This window comes from Corvus kubaryi, unplaced genomic scaffold (assembly GCF_017639235.1).
Source record: "Corvus kubaryi isolate FWS band 111438036 unplaced genomic scaffold, C.kubaryi_AGA036_p1.0 132, whole genome shotgun sequence".
NCBI lineage: Eukaryota > Metazoa > Chordata > Aves > Passeriformes > Corvidae > Corvus > Corvus kubaryi.
The window spans coordinates 3,996,535-4,009,192 of record NW_024580666.1 but is presented as its reverse complement, the minus strand read 5'-3'; positions in this window follow the sequence as shown (position 1 = coordinate 4,009,192).

The window sequence follows — 12,658 nt, the reverse complement described above, 5'->3', positions numbered from 1 at the left end:
AGAAAGAAAGAAAGAAAGAAAGAAAGAAAGAAAGAAAGAAAGAAAGAGAAAGAAAGAGAGAGAGAGAAAAAGAGCCATAGTTTGTCTACAGAAGATCATCAGATGTGATAGACTCATGGGAAGGATTTACTAGTTCTGATTCAGTTTCTAAATGTGGTCCATACTAAATGAGACTTGTATCTATAAGAGATCTATAATCTTCTAGTCCTTCAGAAGATAAATCAACAAATATAGATGTCAATCGTCAATTGTTGTTACTTGTCAGTACAATGGGTCTCTTTGCCATTATCCCTTTCTGAGGTGGGGCAGGTAAGATGCTCATGGAGCATCACAGCACACAGAGAAATATATACACACAAAGAGTGAAGGAAAAGAAAATGGAGTATGATTTTGGTTAGTTTTTCTTCTTTTTTTTTTTCCATTTGCAAAGGCAGCAAGCATGAAGGCATCTGTGCCTGTCTAAATTCAGCCAAAACCATCTGCCAACAAGTTGCAGCTAAAGGGTAGAAAATCTAATTGTGACTCAGAGGAGTTAGAAGGGAATGTGGGAGAGAGGGCCCAGGCAATAAGCTGTGGAGATGTGTAACAGTTGGCTGAAAAGGGATGGGAAGCAGTTAAATGAATGGGGACCATCTATTCTTACCACACTTACACTACACGAACCCGATAATTAAATGAACAGTTATAGTATAATGTACCGCAACACAGAGAGAGGTTTTTCAGATTCCTGCACATGCTGTGCTCTTCCTCCCATTTATACTGTCCTCCTCCTCAGCTCCAAACCAGCATAATTAAGAAACAATTGCAGAGTAAATTTGTAGTTCTGTGCAGTTATAGTTACCTGAAATCAATGCTGGCTCAAAGTTATGGTGGCATCATAAACTATTTGATTGCCTTAATGGAATTGTTTATCATTGCAATTATTTATTATTTATAACATCACCTCAAGTTATTCCTTGCTATTGATCATATCATCCTGTGCAATTTAATTTTCATTTGTGTTGTCTGGATTAGAAACATGAGGGGAAAATGCAGATTAGTACATTTTTCTCTTCAGCAGAGATTGTTTTAGGAGACAGGGCAACAAACAAGATATAAGAGCATAATGGTTAAAGCCTGCTTAAACCAAAAGTATGGTCATTATCTGAGCTATCACAAGATAACTTCTGCTCATTTTTCCAGTTGCCTGAGATAACATTGGTCTTTCCACGATAAAGTTTATAATTTTTACTGTAGTCATTAATGGGAACACTATTAAACACAAGGACAACTATCAAGAAGATGCAAAAAAACCAACAATTCAGCCTGGGCTGTTTTCCTATAGTGGAGCATTTTAGAGCACTTCAGAATTATTGTGTATATATATATTTATATATATATATGTAGTGATAATGTGTATATAGTTAAATAGAGTATGTTGGATGCTCAACTAGGATTCATAGGATTCAAGAAATCAGGAATTCTGTTTTAGCAAAGATAGTCCTTAAATACAGAGAATGCCACAGCCTGCAGAAGTCTTGTAGTTGTCACTTGGTCTCAGATTTTTCATCTGAGATCTATTCTTCCCCATTTCCTTTCCAAGATCCACCATCCTGGAATGTTCCCTGTTCCCGGAGTTATGGCAGACACACAGCAGAGAGGGCTGATGACATGATGCAAACTTTGGTGCCAGCACAGGGCTTGTGCTTTCTGCATTGAGCTGAGTCACCGTTACATGTAATTTATCTCTTTCATTTTTAAAAAGGTCTAATCTAAAAGGAAAATCACCTTGGCTACTTGTACCTCTGCTTCCCTGTCTCCTCCCTATATTAACAGCTCAGAGTTCAAGCTATATGGAGGTGATCATCTGCAGTGTGCCTGGTACAGTGGGAAGTGAAGGGCTGCTACAACATAATGATAGAGTGATAATGATAAACTTCACTGTAAGGGAATTTTTCTGGTGTGTATCTGAAATCATTCAGCAAGCAGAGAGAAGGCTGACTTTTATACTGAGAACAAAATCTCCTAGATGGTCCCTTTCAGTCCTTTGCGTTGATCTAATTATAGGAAAGCTATCATTCTACCAGAAGCTTTAAATATCAGAAATGACTAACACTTCATAAGGTTACTGTGTTGGAACAGAGCTTTGGAAATCCTTTGCAGAAGAAGGTTATATAAAGCCAAAAAGTTCAAATAGGAACCTGGATTTGAAAACAACTAAGAAATAAATACAGAGAAGCATATTTATTATAAATTCAACATGGATTCTTTCTGAAGAAGACTTCGAGGAATATTATGTTATCCTATATTCTCTTGAACCATACTCCTGTTTCAACTGGGTGTTTTTCTCACAGAAGCTGCAGTTTATCGGGAATGAAATTCCAACACACTTCAAATATAGACGTGTCTAGACCCACTGATATATTTCATGGGAGGTTCTTGCCTCGTTAGATGCTGTACATGAAAGTTTCATTATGGAGTCAAAAATCCTGATGAAAATCTGCAGTATTAATTTTGTTTTCTGTTCTATTCTATTTCCATTGACTTATCCTTTATGAGGGCAGGTATAAATGCACCTCAAATGTTCCAAAAGCCATTTCAGTTTCACATGCCTCTTTGGAAACTGTGGACTTTAAACCAATGTAAAGATCTTTGTCAATACTTAAGAGATTCTAAACATAATAACCCTCTTTAAATGTTAGGTTATTTCTTTTTAACTTGCTGATCAAAAACATTTAGAGGCAAAGCAGATACTGCTTTCATGTAAATTAAAAATCTCAAACCACAATTTTTCACAGATAAATCCATCAAATGAAAGTAAAAACAATATAAGTACAACAAAATACACTAATGCATTGTAATAAGCTATTGAACTTTATAAATTGGAGTGATTCATGTGTCTAGTTACAGAAATGACACATCAGTCATCTAGTCTGTTTTCTTTCAACTGCTAGAACAACAGTTGTTTCCACCTTGAAAGATGCACTTATTCTCTGATGCCAGGCTTTCACCCTACTACTCCCTTAAAGAAATTAAATGAGCACAAACAAACTTATATTACTCTATAATTTTTGTTGTCACACCTTGATTATTTGAAATTATTATAAATATATAGACATATATTTTTGAAATAATTTAATAATATTGTTTACTACTAATAAAATATTCTCTATAATTCCAAGGCAAAATAGCATTGATACTCCCTATGCTATGTGATAGTAGCGAAGATTTAAATAGCAAATACTGCATAAACTTGAGTAATACCTGATTTTTCAGCCACACTAGGCAGCAGAAGAATATTTATTTAGGTGACAAAGAGCTGAAGGAGATTTTAGGCAGAAGGGACCCCAAAAAAATACATAGAAAGGACTATTGAGACATTCTTCTTTTACTATGTAATATTCCAGGACCTCATTTCAAATGATTTACCTTCACTGAATAGATAACTTACCAGCTTGCTGATCAGGAAAAAGGCTAATCTCCTCAAGTAACACGAACTGTAAAACATATGCTCTAATTGCAACTTCTTGATGTTTAAAAATTATTGACTTCAGCATGGGCTGAAGGGTCTTATGACTCCATGCCTGAAGTAAGAGCCCAAATTATGTTTTCGGAAGCATTCAGCCTGAGTAGCCCTAGAAGACCTGGGTTTTTTTGGCATTATAAGTGTTTTGAATGCCACTACCACAAAACTGCCACTATTCCAGCAAAAGCATCTTCATTTATTTGCTGGATTTCTTGACAGGGCGTAAAATCTCCCTTTCCACCTTTAAATTGACAAGGTGTCTATTATAGCCTGCAGAATCCTTCCTGGCCTGATTGTCCACCCTGGAATTGAGTGTCTGAGTAGTGTGAGCTCTGGAATTTCCTTCTCACTACAAAAGCTTTTCATAAGTATCAAGTAGCCACTCTAAAGCATGAGATAACTGCTAACAGCTGTGGTAGTTCACAGTCTTTTGCCTGGCTTCCTAGATTTCAACGCAGCTTTTATTTCCTAATATGACTTTATAGATTTTTCTCTTCAGTCTTGCAAGCAAACAGGTGCTTAGTGCTAATTCCATGAAGTGCTCGGGAAACCTTGCATGTGTCTCCCATATCAAATATAAGCTACTTGATTTTACCTTCAAGAACAGTGAGTAAGATTAGTCATATTATTTAGGATCCTGGCCAACATCTCTCGCCTGTTAGCAAAAATTTGTCTCCTGCATCTGATCAGTCACTGCCTTAATGGTGTTGGCCTGCTATGTTTCCCAAAGGCAGCATTGTGCCTTTGCCCAAGCCCTTGCATTTCTAAGCAGTCCTATAACACCATAAAGGTTTCATCATAATTCTCTGAAAACCTGTGTCTCAGAAACGCCAGAGCAGACAAAGCTTTGCTGGCTGGCCTCCTTGTTGACTCATCTTGCCTCTTCATGCTCTCTGATATTTCTGTCCTCCTGTCTTTATCCATCACTCCAAAGAGAACACTCCATTGCCTCTCACTCCAGTTTAGAAGTGTACCACTAAGCAAGCAGGGGACTAAAAGAAGGAATACCAACATTTTCTCTTTGTGTGACAGCATTTTGAAAGACCTACTGACCTCCACTTTTGCTTGAAAAGAAAGAGCAAAGGCAGCACAATCCAGAAGATATTTCAAGACCATGAACCTTGAGATGAAGGAGGTATTTTTCTTGAGATCCACATGAAGATATCTCTGTCCTGCAGTAAAACAATAACTAAGGTGCAATCCTGACCTCAGTGCATCCTAGGGGCTAACTTCAAGAGGTCTAACACAGAATGCTGGCTGACGTTAACTGGGCTATTGTTTTCAGCAACCAGGAAATTAGCATGCAAGTGAAATTAAAAGGGAACTTCAGGAAATGCAACACCTTGAAAAAATATCAAATGGGTATGGGCAATTAAAAACAAACAAACAAACAAACAAAAAAGAAACAAACCCGAGAGGGCAATGTAGAAACTATGGAATTTTTTCATTCTGACTGGTTATAAATTAACTGCTTTATTTTATCATTTCTAATGCATTCTTATTTTTTTCCTGGAATTTTCATTTTCACTTTAAAATGGCTTAAGCTTCAATGGGCAAAAAAAGGCATGAAATCATATTTAAGTAAATACTGACATTTTATGTCTTTTATTTAGTCTCAAAGTGAGAAATTGAAGTTTTGGTACAATGGAGACTTTTATTGAAACTCCCCAAAGTTTCTGCTCTGATCTAATCTATTTCCCAGTTCAACTTACCAAGCCAAAAAATCCACTTCTGATCCACCTTTAAGGTTACTCCAAGTCTGAGGAATCTATCTCTTCCTAACCATTCTAGTGAGCCTTTACAACTAATGTTTTACCTCAGATCTCACCCTTTCCATGTGCTGAAAACAGCTATAATTTAGAGTAGACTTTATGAGCATAGCCCAGCTTTTGGGGAAGTTTAGCAGTACACTTTAATCGCCAGGTTTGGGATAAGTGGATGGATTTTAAGAAGACATAAGATTTATGAAGGGATAAATATAGATTCTCAGGAAGAAAATATAAAAGTATGAAAGGTTATTAAACTTATGATGAAAGATCTAGGAGCAAGAGACATGGTAAGTGAGGCATCCTACAGCTAAGTAGCACACTTTGTCTAGCACTGATTATGTCTGTATCTCTTGGGATGTACAGCCTGTACAAAAAAAAAAGAAAAAAAAAAAGGGGCTTTTGCATTTTCAAAAGATACTTCTCCTTAACACTTGAGAACTACCTTGGAAGAATCTATATATATTTTAATTGATGGAAAAAGTTTTAATGCCTAAGAGCCCATAAACATTTTAGAAAGCAAATCAAGAGATGGAAACGTGTTTCAAAGAACAGCCTCTCAAGAGCCAAGAAAACAGGTGTATTACTGTACAAGTTATTTTATTTTATCAGTCTAAAGAGAAAGGAGAGGTAAGTAAAAACATGAAGTATAGAAAAGTGGAATCACTTTGGTCTTTCTGGTTTACCACCAATTTTATCATCATTACATAGGATGCTGAAGGTGAAGTATATTTTAGAACGTTACTTACTCAGAAGTGGAATGCTTTGTGACTGGAAATGAGAGTACTGCCACAAAAAGGGTAGGGTAGAATATCAAATGTTCCATTAGATCAAAAAGACATTTTTACCCTCAACTAATGTTGGAGATGTAAAAATGGAGTTCCCTTAAATAGGCAAAAGACAGAAACAAGTAGTGTGGGAAAAAAGCGCTAAAAAAAGATAACCTGCATTTCCTGTCTTCTTCAAACATCTCTTAATGACAAATGCAGTGACAGTCCTTATGAAAAGTAAAGATTTGATGGATTTTTTCATTACAACTGCCTTATCATGTGAAGAGTCCTTACAAGAAGCATTGAAATCCTACTGAGAAGCTTAGTGGAGTGTCAGAGAACCTGAGCCACCATGCTGTGCACAGCTTCTCAGTGACCCAGGGGCACTGGAGTGATGCCACTATCCACCGGAATTTAAGAAGCTGAGAGTCAGATGAGAGTAGTGTGAGTCATGCCAATAATTAGTACAATGATTTTTTTATGAATGAAAATGCAGCAAAGAAGGAATGTCCTCAACATGGCATGAAAGTATTCTGTGGAGAAAAAAGGTCTTTGCTAGTTCTCCATAATGCAGAAGGAAGAAGAATCTAAGTTAATTTCCCTATAACTAACACACACAAACAAACATATCCGTATATATGGCTATTCTCTCCTGAGCAAAATTTTTCCCCAACATTTTCATATGATATATATACTTTATTTCTATGTATTATTACATACAGCAGAGGATCTACCATTGCAGTTACTTGCAATCTGCCGAGGCAACTCACCTGAATTGTAAGACTTTATACAACATCTTTTCTTGGGAGTCCTTTGAAAGAAAGCTGTGAGGTGAATCGATCCTATATTGTCAGTGTTAGCATGCACTTGGCTCTTTTCTTTCCTTGGAAAGCCTGTGCAGCTGGGTGATGGAACATATCAATCAACATGGCACGTGTCAGACCAGTCCTGGAAGAATAAAAGCTGCTAATAACCATTAACTGGGTGCCAACAACAGAAGAATTCATTGCATGCACCGTCTGCTCCCTGCACTCATCCAATGTGTGTTTAGGTAAAAAGGGAAATAAGAGGGGACAACATGAATTAGAACTAGATCCTCTTCTTCACCTAGGCTTGGCCTCTAACCTGGCTCACCAGAGGGAAGTCTCTGCCTAACAAAATCATACATGATAACTAAAAAGGCCAGACAGATTCATAGTACTTTTTACTGTTTGGTTGACATAGAGAACAACTGTTACATTACTTGTTCATAGTGTAAAGGTCTATTCCTTAATGACAGGTACTGTCATTAAGTTTCTTACTGATCAGAAAGAAAAATTTCTCCTGGGTGTACATGATAGAGTTTTCATTCCAGTATTCTGCAGTAAAAGTTCAAGTGAGAATATTAGTCACATTATTAGGTATCACACGTTATATTAGGTATGACATAATATCATGTTATAGTATATGTTACATGTAACACAAAAAAGCCAAATAATGAATTTATGATTTATATAAATAGAAGGCTTGCAATTAGAAAAAATTTAGAAGCCTTCACAACCCACAAAAATTGAAAAAGTCTAAAATGCCAATGTGAAAAACATTCCATGTGATGAAAGAAAGCCCTACCCACCAAGTAGGCAGCATTACAATACCTAGAAAGAAGCCTCTCTTAGGTCTCACACAACCCTTCAGGTCTTACTCCTCCTTGAAACAACACTAGAGGACAAAAGTAAAGGACAAATTCACCCTCCTCTCTATTTCTGTTTTGTTCCTTGCTTTTTATTTCTTCGGAAAGAGTGCACATTCTTAAAACCAGAAAGCCAGTCACATCAAGAAAAGGGCAATAAGCCTGGGAATAGAATTGACAGTGCCTTTTGTAACACACGTAGCTGTAAGATTTCACTGGCAAGTTGAGGAAAAGCAAAGGCGACCTTGGAAATCAATGACACTGAAAAGCAGTACGATTCTGAGCATCCCAAAGTTTAGAATAGTAATCTCCTGAGTTACACACATGAGGTCTTGCCCTTCAATATAAAACTTGTAAATACTGCCTGTGCTCTCTGAATCAATAAAGATTGATGCAGAAAGAGATATTGCTTTCTGCAAAAGAAAGGCATGAAGTAAACAAAATGAGAGAAAAGGTGTTCCATTAAATTGTACTTTATTATTTTATGAAAATACTCATAGCCTTGAAAGCTGGTCACTCTCCATGTACATATTTAGTGACTTTTCAGAAAATATAATGAGTTATTTGTGCAACCAAATGAAAGTGGCATACAGTTATACTAAAAACTTGTATGAACGAGAAATATATTTGGCTAAGACTAAAGCTTAACAGCTATAACAGAATCTATAACTGGAAACTATCTATTAGCTTATAGGTTTACTTCATTCAGACAAGGACCCCTGTTGTTTCTATTAGGAGTCTTCTTTGTCTGGGCTTAAAATAAATTGGGAAGACCTGTTTTGTTCCTGAGAAGCACATCCTAAAAGGTAGACTTGAATGTGACAATTATATTTATGTAAATGAGGATGCTGCAGTGAAGCAACATTACTGTGGTAGGGATGCTTTGAGTCTGCCCTCACAGCTCAAGTCAGGTGCTGAAGGAGTAGACATCTCTAGGTTCCTACTACAACTGACTTGTCAACGACATCATAAAAGATTAGCAGTCCTCAAATTTCGAGATGTTCTATAATTTACCTGACTGCATCAGGCACTTTAAAAAAAACAAACAAAAAAAACCCCAAACAAACAAACAAACAAAAAACCATCAAATGGAGAACCTCAAAAAGTCTGTGATGGAGAGATTTTTCAGAGGATGAGAACTTATGCCTTACTGGAGGCATTAACTCAATAATTCTTAGGAAGTCTAGCATCAAATTGAAGGAAAACAAAATATTGGGAGTTGTAATATTCCTGACTGTGTTAGTTTTATGTTTTCATATGTGCTATCATCCATGATTCTCTTCAGATGGAATGCAACAGCAAACCTTTAAAGTCCCCATTGGGAGATGTAAAGTAATTTTAAAATAAGAAAAGAGAATTTAATACAAGTTCTTGATGCTTACTGCTTAGGGTCTTTGAAAATTATAAGCACATTAAACTGTTGGTCTAGTGTTATTAAAATAATATTTCATTTTTATTTTACAGTCCATGCTTTAGAAAAGCTTTATGAACTCTCAACAGTCTTCCAAAGGCTGGTTACTTAGCAGGGTAGATCATACTGCCTCGTTATTGCAAAAAAATTGACAACTTTTGGTAAAGTATTGCTGGCAGCAGGTTTGTGTATATTATTAGGAAACTCAAACAGAAGGAGATACTGAGTTTTATGTCATTCTCAAAACATTTCTTCATTGCTGTCACCAATGGGCTTTCAGTTGCACAACTAATTAGATGTACTAAACCCTTCTGCTGTAAGAGTTACTTCACTTCCCTCCTTGTTAGTCATCCACCTGTTACAGCTTGTGTTTTCAAACTGTGACTGCTCTGGGGCACAGCCTGGCATACACTGGATGTTTGTGCAGCATCTACAACGAGTCCCCAACCTGGCTGAGGATTGCCTGTGCCAATATTTATTTGAATAATTGCAAATCCCAGGCCTATGAGAGTTCTTTGAAAAAAAAAAAAACAAACCAAAAAGACAAATGCACTGGAGCAAAAGATGTAAATATTTCCCTCTGTTTCATTGATGGGATCTATTTAGTCAAATGGTGCATAAATTAGCATAGGCAGCACAGTTTATAAGACAGAGGCTCTTGCAAGAAATCAGAGCATCAGCTTAGAATGTGAAATTCCATTCTTGGGGAAATCCCAAAGATTTCATTACTACTTGTCCTTCAAAGAGTCAAAAACTTATATTCCAAATATATTTCTTCAGGTGGGATTTGAAAAAGGTGTGTTATTTTGGAAAGTGCATTTAATTATCTCAAATAGCACCATACACATGTCATTTTATTTAAATTTAAGTATTATGATACAGAAAAATTAAATTATCACATTTTTCACAAAATCAAGCAGATATAAACACAGAGTTCCTAGTTTTTCAAACTAGAAATAAATGGTACTGCCATTAAATGTTTTGACATTTACAAACTTTCTGACCAAGTAACATCAAAATCTGAAGATGGGGGAAGAAACAAGATATGCCTCTTCTGTTTTAATGACTCAGTGAAAATTATCTATGTGCTTCAAGGCGGATGCAAATTGCAGAAAATATTTGAACTTTAACAGCTATGACTGAGTATTAAATTTCTACCTTTGTTTTAGCAGAAAATCTATCTGTTGCTCTGAAAAGGTACTAGAAAGATGGGAAAAGACTGTGTAAAACCCCACTACCTGCATCTGGTGCAGATGTGTCTATTAGGTTTTGATTCCCAGCCGCAGATATTTATGTAGAGTTTTGTGTTGAGCCACAGCTCCCCAAGCTGCAGATTTTGTAATTATATGCTATTTATTCATGGACACTCCTGTATGGTGAGAGCAGAATTTTTTTAAGGAATACTTTAACTTGCATAAACTTTGGCTACCAAAGCTGAAAACTAAGAAGTGAAAGTTCCTTACTTTCCATTTTCAAATTGCTCTTCACATTCTTGTCCCACATCAATAATATCCATGCAGCATGGGGACGTAGTGTATCTATAAAGTCAGCATGGGCTGCAGGGCTCTTGACGAAAAGAAATTCTCAGAGGTTTACTGCCGCTCGGTCAAGTGACTCTAAAATACACCTGAAATTATCCTTGTTGGTAAGGACTGCACTTGAAGATATAAGTGCAAAAAGACAATGGAATTCACCAGTTAATAGCCCACAGCTGTGCTAAGTCACTTCTCCTTTACAGACAAGACTGGATCCTTCAGTCAGTAGCTGTCCCCGCTAGCGCCCTGCATCAAAGGGCTGCACTGTAAAGTGAACTTGGACTGCACTCAAAGCTTACTGCTCTTCCTCCTATATAAATATTTATATATACCCATTCTAGGTATAACCTAGGATATTATATCATACCTCCTAGGCTGTTTGGCTAAATTTATGCCTCCTCTCTTGTGAAGAAACTCTTACAGGGGTGCAAATGCGCAGGTACTACAGGGAGGAATATTGTCCCACCTCTCCTGTTTCTGCTTAAGAACAGAGAACGAACTACCCACCCTCTTATCAAATGAGCTCTGGGAAAATAGACACAGGTTTTTTCATAATTCTGATGTCTTTATTTGTGCAACACAGTTGTTCAAAGTTGATACCATCTTTTGCACTTGTAGTTCCAGTTCTGAGATGGCTTAAGTCATAAATTACTCCAGTGAATTGGCATCCCATTTACCATGGGGTTTGTTTTGTATTTAGTCGAGAGGAGAAGAGAGGAGAGGAGAGGACAGGACAGGACAGGACAGGAGAGGAAAGAGGAGGTTCATCAGTGTCTATAGTTGTTGCCCCAATGGTTCTCACAAGAACCAGCTTTTACCAACAATGTTCAAAGCTAGAAATTTGTCACATCATGGTGATGACTAAGAAAGCATTAAACCTCTACTATAATCCTTGCCCCAAATTATTTCAGAGCAAGTAGAGTACAATAAAATAGAATCAATCAACCAACCAACCAAAAACCAGCCCAAACCTTAGTAGACAAATGGTAAAAGACCTGCTATAAAAGGAAGTCTGGAAATGTCAAAGACTGCTGGAGAAAATCTAAGTAGCCTTTTGTTGCTGTTGGGGAGGTCACGACACACATGGACAGTGCCTCAGACAAAGTGCAAAAAGCTGCTTATTAAACAAAGCAGCCTCTTTTATACCCCTTGTGTATGTTGTCATTTGTGTTCATCAACTGCTAAACTACTACAATATACTTACTGTAGTAGTTATATATATATATATATATATATATATAAAATACTGGCTACTATTAACTAAAACATACAGTCATTGGCTACCTATGGCAAAAGCATTCAAGCATTCAGGAAAGTAACAGGTGCAGACATGTTGCTGTTTTTCTCCTTCTATTGCCTAACTTTCATGCTTCTGTTTATACTATATTCTATTGGATAAAAACTAACTGCTTTTCTTCTCACAGGCTTTTCTCATGAATAGAAGTTAACCATATCCAAATTAAGGTCTGTGAAGCCTGCAGACCTGCTTTCAGCCTCAACAGCCTTTCACAGTAAATCTGAAAATGCAAGATGTCAATGAAAAGATAGGTAGACAGAAAATCTGAACTACTAAACTGGAGTGAACCTGAGGGAAAAACAGATAAACTACAGGAGATATTAAGGATTAAGGCTTAAGAAAGCTGTTATAACTTGCAGAGTAAATTAAGTTACTCAATGAAAAATTAAGTTTGCAGAATATGAACCAGTCCTCTGAGGTAGACATATAAGCCAACAATGAAAACAAAAAGGCATTAGAAGTAAAAAGAGTGAGAAGCTGATGAGAAGCCAAGTCAGAGTCTCCCAGTTACAGATGGAGGTAAGTGCAGCGTGGCAAACCTCATGATCTAAGAGGATATCAAGTGTTGGAAAGAGAGGCACGCTGACTGTTGGACCAAATTTGCTGGAGTTTGCAAACCCTGGCACGACACTTGAAGCATGAGCAGAGGATGACCAGAGCAGTGGATATTTTGTAGCCAAAACTTAAGGATTGTAAATCTGAAAC